Source organism: Phascolarctos cinereus, unplaced genomic scaffold, assembly GCF_003287225.1.
Source record: "Phascolarctos cinereus isolate Bilbo 61053 unplaced genomic scaffold, phaCin_HiC Scaffold_9;HRSCAF=440, whole genome shotgun sequence".
NCBI lineage: Eukaryota > Metazoa > Chordata > Mammalia > Diprotodontia > Phascolarctidae > Phascolarctos > Phascolarctos cinereus.
Window position 1 is genome coordinate 104,472,015 of NW_027556402.1, and position 12,038 is coordinate 104,484,052.

Sequence of the window (12,038 nt, forward strand, 5' to 3'; positions counted from 1 at the left end):
TTCTCAGAAACAACATTTTGGCTAAGAGAAGTAATTTGACACCTCTTGAACTTCAAGGTGATGCTTTTTAAAAAAGGTTTGTTTCGTTTTGATGCAGTGCAGGAACATATATGTAAGTTTATGTATGTTGTCTATACATTGTTATCATAGAATTGTAGTGCTAGTCCAAGAAGGCCATCTAATCCAACCCTCACATATGGAAGAGAAAATTGAGGTCCAGAGAGATGAAGCTGTTCAAGGTCACACAGCTAGAGTATAGCAGAGCTAGAATTCTGTATTTACCATTGGAATTTTAGATTATGCATCTGGACAGTGAATTTGCAGAGTGAATCAATAGCTTTTTGTTTCAGTATCTTCCTACATCCCTGAGGAGATGGTTTTAAATTTGCTCTAAAGTGGCTGAGCCCAGAAACACTTCATATCAAGAGAGGCGGCTTAGTCATTGATTGGAGCTGGAAACAAACTCAGCAAATGTTCTAGTATTGGTGAGTCACCCACATCTCCCACTGCTCATTCTGTTCAAGGCCAGTGATTGCCAACTTCATCGCTATGCCACCTTGTCTATTTTTATAGGGTAGCAGAGGAGAATATTCATAAGATAATGCCCTTCAGAGGAAAGGAAAGATTCCTTAGCACTGAAAGGGCTGAGGAGGAGGTGGAGACCCTTCCAAACTTACCAATCTCATTCAGAAACCCTGAGTGGAAGAAGCAATGATAAATATCTGGCCTTATAGTCAGGAAGGCCTGGATTAAATCCTTCCTTGAACCAATCATGGCTGTGTGACCTTAAGCAAGTTATTTAACCTGTCAGTACCCACCACATAGTCTTCCAAGGTCATAAGTTGCAGAGAAGGTGCTGATGTATATTGGCAGAAGGATTCCTCACCAGGAGCCTATACACCAATGAAATCACAGTTCTGGTTCCTCATCCCCTCACCCCAACCCCACCCCCCAAAAAAAGAAAGAAATTCTGCCTGGTTTTTCTTGCAAGTGTCCTAAGAAAAAAAAACTATCAAGTGGTTCTTTTGAGTCTTCACAGCCTCCTTTAGAAAGTCTGGTTACAGAAACTGTGAACAATGGAATGAGAAAATGTTCAAATTGCAAGGGGTCTCAGTGGCTTTCTTAACTTGAGCTTTGTGACCTTAAATACATCCATGCATATGTGTGTGTGTGTGTGTGTGTGTGACACACACATAATTATTGTATTTTTAGTATTTTACATTGTGTTACATTTTTATCAATAACTTGGATAAAATCATGAATTTTATACTTATCAAATTTACAGATGACGAAAAGCTGGAAGTGATAACAGAGCCAAACAAGACTTTTAAGAAGTCTTAATAGGCAAGATCATTAGGACAAAAAGAACAAGATGATATTTCATAGGGATAAATGTAAAGTCTTACATTTGGATTCAAAAATCAACTTTGAAAGGGCAAGCGGGGTAAGATGTGCCTAGAGAATAACTCATCTGAAATTTGGGTGGATTTTAAGCTCAGTGTGTCAACAGTGAAACGTGGCAACCAAAAAGATGTGATCTTAGGCTGCATTAAATGCTTAAAAATATATATTTTTAAAAAGCTAATATTCAAAAGTGGGGAGATGGTGCTCCCACTGCAGACCACTATAGACCATCTCTGCTATATTGTCTTCATTTCTGGGCACATTTTAATAAGCTAGAGTGTGTCTAGCAAGTGATCAGGTTGGAGATGATATAAAGACTAGGGATATTTAGCTAGGAGAAAAGAGATGGGGAAGGAATAAACTTTTTAAGAATTTGAAGAGGAAATAGACTTATTCTGCTTGGTCCCAGAAGTAATCTCTAATTTTGTGTGTGTGTGTGTGTGTGTTTGTAATATATATAAGTAATGATTTCAATATAATTGATTTGCTTTGTGATCATATGTATTTAATTCTTTTAAAAATATTATTCTGGAAAGGGGATCATAGGCATCACAATATTGCCAAAGGAGTCCATGATACAAAAATGGGTAAGAACCTAGTCTAACTTGTGCCTGGGAAAGAATCCCCTCTCCCTCGTACCGAACAAGCTGTGATCCATCCTTTACTTGAAGATCTACCATGAACCAGGGGAACCCATTGTTTCCCAAGGCAAGCCATTTCACTTGGGGCAAATAAAGGTTTTTTTTCTGACATCACAACTAAATTAGTCACTTTTCTGCTTCATCCTATGACATCTAGTTCTCTTCTCTGAGACCAAATAAAATAGGCCTAATCTTTCTTGCACATGAGAACCCTTTAATTAGCCAAAACAAAGTTGTCATCCCTTAACCACCTTAACTCTGACTAACATCCTAAATTTCTTGAATTGATCTTCATAGCACATAAACTCTAGACCCTTCAACTCCAGGGTGCTGTTCTCTGAATGCTCTTCATGTTATCAATGTCTTTCCAAAACTGTGATGCCAAGTACTGAGCATAATACTCTAGATGTTTTCTGACCAGGAAAGAATGCAACAGGTCTGTCATCTCTCTATTCCAGAAGATGATGCAGCTGTCTTAAAAAATAATAATAATAATAATATTTTATTTCCCCCAATTTCATGTAAAAACTATTAACATTTGTTTCTTAAAAATTTAAGTTCCAAATTCCCTCCCTCACTCTCTTCCCTCCTTCCTGAAATGGTAAGCAATCTGATATAGATTATACATGTGCAATCATTGGAGATATATTTCCATATAGCCATTTTGTGGAAGAAAGCTTGAACAAAAAAAAAAAGAGGAAAGAAGTGGAATATAATATACTTTCATCTTCATTCAGACTCCATCAGTTCTTTCTCTGGAGATGAATAGCATTTTTCATCATGAGTCCATTGTGTTTGTCTTAGATCATTATATTGCTGAGAGTAGCTAAGTCATTCATAGTTGAGCATCGTACAATATTGCAGTTACCATGTACAATGTTCTCCTGGTTCTGTTCTCTTCACTCTGTATCAGTTCATATAAGTCTTCAGTTTTTCTGAAATCATCCTGCTCATCATTTCTTATAGCACAATAGTATTCCATCACAATCATATGCCACAACTTTTTCAGCCATTCCTCAATTGATGGGCAGCCCCTCAATTTCCAATTCTTTGCCACCACAAAAAGAATTGCTTATCTATTTTTGTACAAATGGGTCCCTCCCTTCTTCCTTTCCTTCCTTCTCCTCTCTCTCCCTGCTTTCCTTCCTTCTCCTCTTTCTCCCTGCTTTCCTTCCTTCCTTCTTCCTTCCTTCCTTCCTTCCTTCCTTCCTTCCTTCCTTCCTTCCTTCCTTCCTTCCTTCCTTCCTTCCTTCCTTCCTTCCTTCCTTCCTTCCTTCCTTCCTTCCCTTTGAGGTACATACCAAGTAATGGTATTGCTGGATCAAAGGGTATGCACAGTTTCATTGCCCTTTGGACACAGTTCCAAATTGCTCTCCAGAATGGCTAGAGGCGATACATCTCTCAATGTAGCCTAAGGTTGTAGTAGACTAGTTTGGTTTGGTTTGGTTTTTACTGCTGTGTCACAGTTGAATCACACTGAGCTTATTTAATAATGTAATCTGTAGATAGAAGAGACCTTAGAAGCCATGGAACACAAAGCCCTCATTTTAGAGATTAGGAAACTGAGTGTCTTGCCTTGAATACTTACCAGCTGTGTGACCCTAGGCAAATCACTTAACCTCTGCCTGCCTCAGTTTCCTTGACTCTAAAATGAAAATAATAATGGCACCTATTTCCCAGGGTTGTTGTGAAGACCAAGTGAGATAATGGTAATGTGCTTAGCACAATGTCTGGGAGGGAGAGGGGAAGTAGAGCCAAGATGGCAGAGAAAAGGCAGGGACACAGTTGAGCACTCCCAAATTCCCCTCCAAATGATTTTAACTCCTCAAAACAAATTCTGGAGCAGCAGAACCCACCAAAGGATGGGGTGAAACAATTTTCTAGCCCAAGACAACTTAAAAGGTTGGCGGAAAGGCCCATCACACTGGGGTGAGATTAGAGCACAATCCAGTGCAGGCTGAACCTCTATAGGCAGCACCACAGGAAACCAGCAGTAGGCCTTTGGGATGACTAAATGAGCATGGCCGTGGCTGTTTCCAGAGCCCTCAGCCCACAGACAGTAAGGGGATCAGACAACTGGTCAGAAGGAGATTATAGGGGTACCTTCACTGGCACTGGAGGCAGGATTCTGTTTCATTGCCCATACTTGGATCTTTTTGCAGTCCTGGGTTGCAGTCCCAAGGTAAGGAGGAGCACTAGCACACCAGAGCTCGTGGTCTCTCAGACCAGTGCACAGTACAAAAGAATATTCAACACACATCTCCTTGGATCATACCTCCTTGGGAGAACCAACAACTTACAGGTCACCAGAACCAGCTCTGAAAACAGCTTGGGACAGTGTCCCCTTCATCCTGGGAGCAGAGTCCAACTTTAATATAAAGCTAAGAGTCAAGATAGAGCTTGGAAAAATAAACCAACAACAATAAAAAAAGATCCTGACCATAGAAAGTTACTATGGTGACAGGGAAGATCAAAACACAAACTCAGAAGAAGACAATGAAGCCAAAACTACTCCATCCAAAGCCTCAAAGAAAAATTTGAATTGGTCTCACACCCTGGGAGAGTTTGAAAATGATTTTAAAAAATCAAATAAGAGAGGTAGAGGAAAAATTGGGAAAAGAAATGACAGTGATGCAAGAAAATCATGAAAAGAGTCAACAGCTTGGTAAAGGAGACACAAAAAAATGCTGAAAGAAAATGACACCTTAAAAAAAATAGGCCAAATTGTAAAAGAGGCAAAAAAAAAAAGTCCAAGTTCAATGAAGAGAAGAGTATGTTAAAAAGCAGAATGGGTCAAATGGAAAAGAAGGTACAAAAGATCCATGAAGAAAATGATTCTTTAAAAATTAGAATTGGGCCAGTGGAAGGTAATGACTTAAGACATAAGACATCAAGAAGTAATAAAATGGGGGGGGGGACAGAGCCAAGATGGCAGAGTAAAAACAGTGACTTGCTTGAGCTCTCCCCCAAACCTCTCCAAATACCTGTAAAAAATGGCTCTAAACAAATTCTAGAGCAGCAGAAACCCACAAAAAGACAGAGTGAAACAAACCTCCAGCCCAAGACAACCTGGATGGTTGATTAGAAAAGTCTATTGCGCCAGGCTGGGAGAGAAACACAGTTCAGCTTGGACTGTGCTGGGCCTCAGTGAACCTAGAGCAGGCCTCAGACGACCAAATCACTCACAGCTGTGGTGGTTTCCAGACTTCTTAACACACAAATGCCAAAGACAACCTAGAAAGCCAGTAGGAAAAGTCTGTGACTGCGGTGAAAGAGAAGCTTGGTCCCAGACCCAGTTCCAGCTGCAGCCCTGAGGCAGCAGCTGCTTCCAGAGCTTCTGGCCCACAGACTGAGGAGGAATCGAGTGGCTGATCAGAAAGGGATTGCAGGATTCTCTTTGCTGGCACTGAGGCAGGATTCTCTTGCTTTACCTGTGCTTGGATATGGGTCACAGTTCTGGGTGGCGATCCAGGGGCAAGGAGGAGTACTGGCATGGTAGAGCTTGTAGTGGTGCGACAGACGGAATCCTCCTTACAGTTCCAAGGCAGAAAAGAGTGCTTGTGGTCACTCATAGACCAGAGCACAGGCCAGGAAAGGAGTAAACACCTTGCCCTTGATCATGCCACTTTGGAGGAACATAAAACTTACAGGTCCCTAGAAGTATCTCTTAAAACAGCTGCATAAAATCCCTGAAGCTTGGGACAGCATATTCTCCACACTGGAAGCAGACCCCTACCTTAACAAAGAGTTTAAAACTCAAGTAATTGGCTGGGATCATGAGCAAACATCACAAAAAGAGTCAGACTGTATTATCTTACTTTGGTGACAAAGAAGATCAAAACATACAACCAGAAGACAACAACAAAGTCAAAGCTCCTACATCCAAAGCCTCCAAGAAAAATATGAATCAGTCCCAGGCCTTGGAAGAGCTCAAAAGGGATTTTGAGAAGCAAGTAAGAAAAGTAGAGGAAAAACTGGGAAGAGAAATGATAGTGATGCAAGAAAATCATGAAAAACTAGTCAACAGCTTGCTAAAGGAGACCCAAAAAGATACTGAAGAAAATAACACCTTGAAAAATAGCCTAACACAAATGGCAAAAGAGATTCAAAAAGCCAATGAGGAGAAGAATGCCTTCAAAAGCAGAATTGGCCAAATGGAAAAGGAAGTCCAAAAGCTCACTGAAGAAAATGCTTCCTTAAAAATTAGAATGGAAGGGCAGCTAGGTGGCACAGTGGATGGACCACCCACTCTGAAGTCTGGAGGACCTGAGTTCAACTCCAGCCTCAGACCAAACACTTGACACTTACTAGCTGTGTGACCCTGGGCAAGTCACTCAACCCCAATTGCCTAACAAACAAAACAAAAATTAGAATGGAGCAATTAGAAGCTAGTGACTTTATGAAAAATCAAGACACTGTAAAACAAATCCAAAAGAATAGAAAAATAGAAGAGAATGTGAAATATCTCATTGGAAAAACAACTGACCTGGAAAATAGATCCAGGAGAGAGAATTTAAAACTTATTGAACTATCTGAAAGCCATGATTAAAAAAAAAGAGAGAGAGAGCCCAGGCATCATCTTTCAAGAAATTATCAAGGAAAACTGCCCTGATATTCTAGAACCAGAGGGTAAAATAGAAATTGAAAGAATTCACCAATCACCTCCTGAAAGAGATCCCCAAGGAAAACTCCTAGGAATATTGTAGCCAAATTCCAGAGTTCCCAGGTCAAGGAGAAAATATTGCAAACAGCCAGAAAGAAACAATTCAAGTATTATGGAAACACAATCGGGATAACATGAGATTTGACAGCCTCTACATTAAGGGACCAAAGGGCTTGGAATATGATATTCTGGAGGGCAAAGGAGATAGGATTATAGCCAAGAATCACCTACCCAGCAAAATTGAGTATAATCCTTCAGGGGAAAAATGGACATTCAGTGAAATAGAGGACTTTCAAGCATTCTTGCTGAAAAGACCAGAGCTAAAAAGAAAATTTGACTTTCAAATACAAGACTCACGAGAAGCATGAAGAGGTAAGCAGGAAAGAGAAATCATAAGACACTTATTAAAATTGAACTATTTACATTCCTACATGGAAAGATGATATTTGTAACTCATGAGACCTTTGTCAGTATTAGGGTAGTTGGAGGGGGGAAAAATTATATGTATAGATAGATTGATAGAGGGCACAGCATGAGTTGAAGATGCTGAGTGCTATCTGGAGAATAAAATTAAGGGGTGAGAGAGGATTATACCGGGAGAAGGAGAAAGGGAGAGGTAGAATGGGGGGAAAACATCTCACATAAGACAGACAAGAAGAGGCTTTTACAGTGGAGGGGAAGTGGGGGAAGGTGAGAGGGAATGAACTAATCTTATTCTCATCGGATTTGGCTTAAGGAGGGAATAACATACACATTCAACTGGGTATGGAAATCTATCTTACCCTACAGGAAAATAGGGAGGAAAGGAATAAGAGAGTGGGGGGAAGATAGAGGGGAGGGCAGATTGGGAGAGGGGGTAATCAAAAGCAGACACTTCTGAGGAGGGACAGGGTCAAAAGAGAGAATAGAATAAGTGGGGAGTGGGATAGGATGAAGGGAAATATAGTTAGTTTTCCACAGCATGACTACTGTGGAAGTGTTTTGCATGACTACACATGTATAAACTGTATCGAGTTGCTTGCGTTCTCAATGAGGGTGGGTGGGGAGGAAGGAAGGGAGAAAATTTAGAACCCAAAGTTTTAAAACAAATGTTAAAAAATTGTTTTCACATGCAACTGGGAAATAAGATGTACAGGTAATGGGGTATAAAATCTATCCTGCCCTACAGGAAAATAGAAGAGGAAGGGAATAAGAGAAGGGGGGATGAGAGATAGAAGGGAAGGCAGATTAGGGGGAAAGGGTATTCAGAATGCATGCTGTCTTGGGGTTGAGGGAGGGATGAGATGGGGAGAAAATTTGGAACTCAAAATCTTGTGGAAGTGAATGTTGAAAACTAAAAATAAATAAATTAGTGAATCTCTCACAAAAAAAGAAGTAATAAAACAAAATCAAAAATTGACAGTGTAGAAGAAAATGTGAAATACCTCACAACTGACCTGAAAAATAGATCCAGGAAGCAGCCAGGAAGAAACAATTCAAAAACCATGGAGACACAATCAGGATAGCATAAGATTTAGCAGCTTCTATATTAGAGATTCAGAGGGCTTAGAATATGATAGTCCAGAGGTCAAAAGAGCTAGGGTTACAACCAACAATCACCTATGCAGCAAAACAGAGTATAATCCTTCAAGAGGAAAAAATGGATATTCAATAAAATAGAGGACTTTCACGCCTTCCTGACAAAAAGACCAGAGCTGAAAGTTTGATTTTCAAATACAAGATTCAAGAGAAGCATAAAAAGATAGACAGGAAAGATAAATCATAAGGGATTTAATAAGGTTAAACTATTTACCTTCCTACATGAGAAGATGATACTTGTAACTCGTAAGAACTTTCTCATTATTAGGGCAGTTAGAAAAAGTAAGTATAGGCAAAGGCCATGAGTGTGAATTGAATGTGATGCAATGATATCCAAAAATAAATAAATAAATAAAATTAAGAGATGAGAAAGAGGAATGCACCGGGAGAAGGAGAAAGGGAGAGGTCAAATGGGGTAAAACAGGCATGGGGAACCTGCAGCCTTAAGGCCACATGTGGTCCTTGGTGAAGCCTTTTGACTGAGTCCAAATTTTATTGGACAAATCCTTTTATTATAGGGATTTGTTCTATGAAGTTTGGATTCAGTTAAGGGGCCACACTTGCAAAAGCTAGAAGACTACATGTGGCCTCAAGGCCACAGGTTCCCCACCCCTACGGTAAAGTATCTCACATAAAAGAGGCACAAAAGAGTTTTTATAGTGGAGAGGAAGATGGGGAAAGTAGGTGGGAGCACTTCAACCTTACTTTCATTGGAATTGGCTCAAAGAGGGAATAACATACACACTCAGTTGGTATTAAAACCTATTTATCTTACAGGAAAGTAGCAGGGGAGAGGTATAAGAGAAGAGAGGTTGCACTGATAGAAGGAAGTGCAGATTTGGTGCAACAGTAGCCAGAAGCATAGTACCTGTCACATGGTAGGCACTATATAAATGTTTGTTTCTCTTTCCCTTCCCTTTCCCCAAGGTTAATAGGGAAGCACTCCAACTCAGTGCTCTTTCTGCAATACCCCTTTACCTCTGAACTGCATAGCTATGGTTTTAGGGACCCTTCTAGCATTAAGAAGCAATCATTATTTCTCTTTTATGTAAGAGTTTACCTCATTCTACCTTTCCCTTCCCCTTCCAGTGAATTCCTTGTTCTCATCCCTTAATTCTATTTTTTACATCATGCCATCATATCAGAATATACCTGCCAACAGAAACAATATTGCCAATCCATTTTTTTTCAATCCAGTGAGGGTTGGGAAGAAGAGAAAGCAGCATTGTTTACTGTTCATCCATTCAGAGCTACCACTCACCCTACGGATCAGATTTAGAACTAGAATGGACTTTCAAGTTCATGTGCTCCAGCCCTTTCATTTTACAGATGATGAAACTTAGCCTGAGACAGTTTAAGTAATTTGTCCTAGGTTATACAGGTATTGAGTTTCAGAGCTGAAATCTGAACTCCGGTGCTTTCACTCCAAATTCAGTGTTTTTACCCCTTCTGTTTCCATTGTTACAAGGCTGTTTTCAAGACATCTCAGGAGTTAAAGAAACCTCAGAGGCCATCTAGTTCAACTCAGACCTAAACCAGAACCCTCCATTCAATATTCCTGATAAGTGGTCATCTGACTTTTGCTAATAGATCTTCAGTGAGTAGACCCTAATTTTTTGGACAGTTCTAATTGTCTGGAAACTTTTCCTTACCTCAAGCTAAAATTTTCCCTTTTGCAATTTCCACCAATTGCTACTATTGCTGTTTTCTGGGACCAAGCAGAATAAGTCAATTTCTTCTTCAAATTCTTAAAGACAGCTTATCTCATCTTCCCCATTCCTTGTTCCAAGTCTTCTCTTCCTCAGGATAAATATAGCCTAGTCCCTTTAGCTAATCTTTATATGGCATGAATACAAAGCTCTTCTCCATCTTGATCACCCTCAGGACACACTCTAGCTTATAAAAATCCTTTCTACAATGTGCCCAGCAAGGAGCTTAATATATCAAAGATGGTCTACAGTGGGACTACCACTTCCCCAGTTTTGAATATTATTTATTCAACAAGTATTTATTAGGCAGTTAATGTAGCTTTAGATCACATCTTTCTTGATTGCCATATGACACTGTTGATGCACATTAAACTTTTAAAAATCCACAAAAATCTCCAGAGCTTTCTCAGATGAGCTGTTGTCTAGGCACATCTCACCCATGATGCCCTTGTGATTATTTTGAACCCAACTGTAAGACTTTATTTTCATCCCTTGTTCTTATCCCTTTATCATCTTGTTCTTTTTGGCCTAATGATCTAGCATATTGAGATGTTTTTTTTAAATCCAGATTGTCTTTATTATCTAACACTCCTTACTTTGTGTCTTCCACAAAGTTGTTCAGCATAGAATTTATGCCTTTATCTAATTCATTGATAAAAATATAAAACTATACAAAGCCAAGCATAGATTCCTGTGACAATCCTCTGAAGATTTCTGAGTTGACATTGAATGAGTAGTGATGACACTTTGGGTCTGACTATTCAACCAGTTTCAAAGCCACCTAACTGCATGATTATCTAGTCTAAATTATTCTATATTTTCTATAAGAATAGTACAAAGGACTTTATCAAATGCTTTGTTAAAATCCATGTAAATTATATGTATAACATTTCTTTGTTACTTCCGTCTAGTAACCCTGCTTTAAAAAAAAAGAAAGGGCGGGGAGGGAAATAAACATGCATCCTCTGTTTTTGATGAAGTGATCTTTGGGATCACCACTTATGTTTTTAAAAGTTCATTAATCATCCCTTTGATAGCATATTCTAGAATTTGTCAGAAATCAAAAGCAATCTCACAGTCTTATAAATTAGACTCCATTCTTTTTCCTTCTTTAAATATCAGGACATTTGCCATTTGTGAAGAGTGCAATATAATCTCCCATTCTCTGCAATCTTAAGAGGTCCCTAAAAGGGATTCAACAATCATATCTGCTGGTTCTTTCTATACCACATGATTCTGTTCATCTGAGCCAGGTATGTTGAGTTGATCAAAGGCAGCCAGAGGCTCTCATACTTTGCTATTTGGGTATTAACTCCCTATTGGCTATTTTTGTTTTGTCCTTTTCAATCAAAAAATAACTCTCTTTAGCAGAGGAAAAAGGCAAAAGAAGATTTATGGATCTTTACCTTCTTTCCATCATCAGTTATTATTGACCAATCCATCCCAACTCCACTATGCCTTTCCCCCCCAAAATAAAACTAATACACACACACACACACACACACACACACACACACACACACACACATGCACTAGCCATAGCTTTCCTTGAATGCCTCATTTTTATCATTCTTACAAATATTTTTATCCCTGACATTCTTTTCTGTTTATCCTTCACTAACTGAACCTTGCTTCTTTCTTCTGTAAATGTCTTTTTAAAATATAATTTGGAAAAAAATAAAAGAATTTAAGTAATTTGGTGAATTTCCAATGCATCCACATCATTCTTTTTTGAGAACTTCTATTATTCCTTTTCCTGGGATTTCTTTCTCATTGCATCTTTACACCTTCATTCTTGAGAGCTTTATATCCCAACAGAATTGACTTTTCCTATAAAATTTTAGTCCATTATATTTTACTGAAACTTTTGAAATCTACTTTCCCAAAACCTAGGACACATACCAGACTCTGCCTGGTTTTCCTCTCCCCCAGGATAGAGCAGTCACTTCTCCACAAGGTTCACATCATTTTCAACCCAGGAACAAGTACCACCTTCTTACTGAGAATCAGATCTAAAATAGATTTTGTCCTTGTTGGTACATC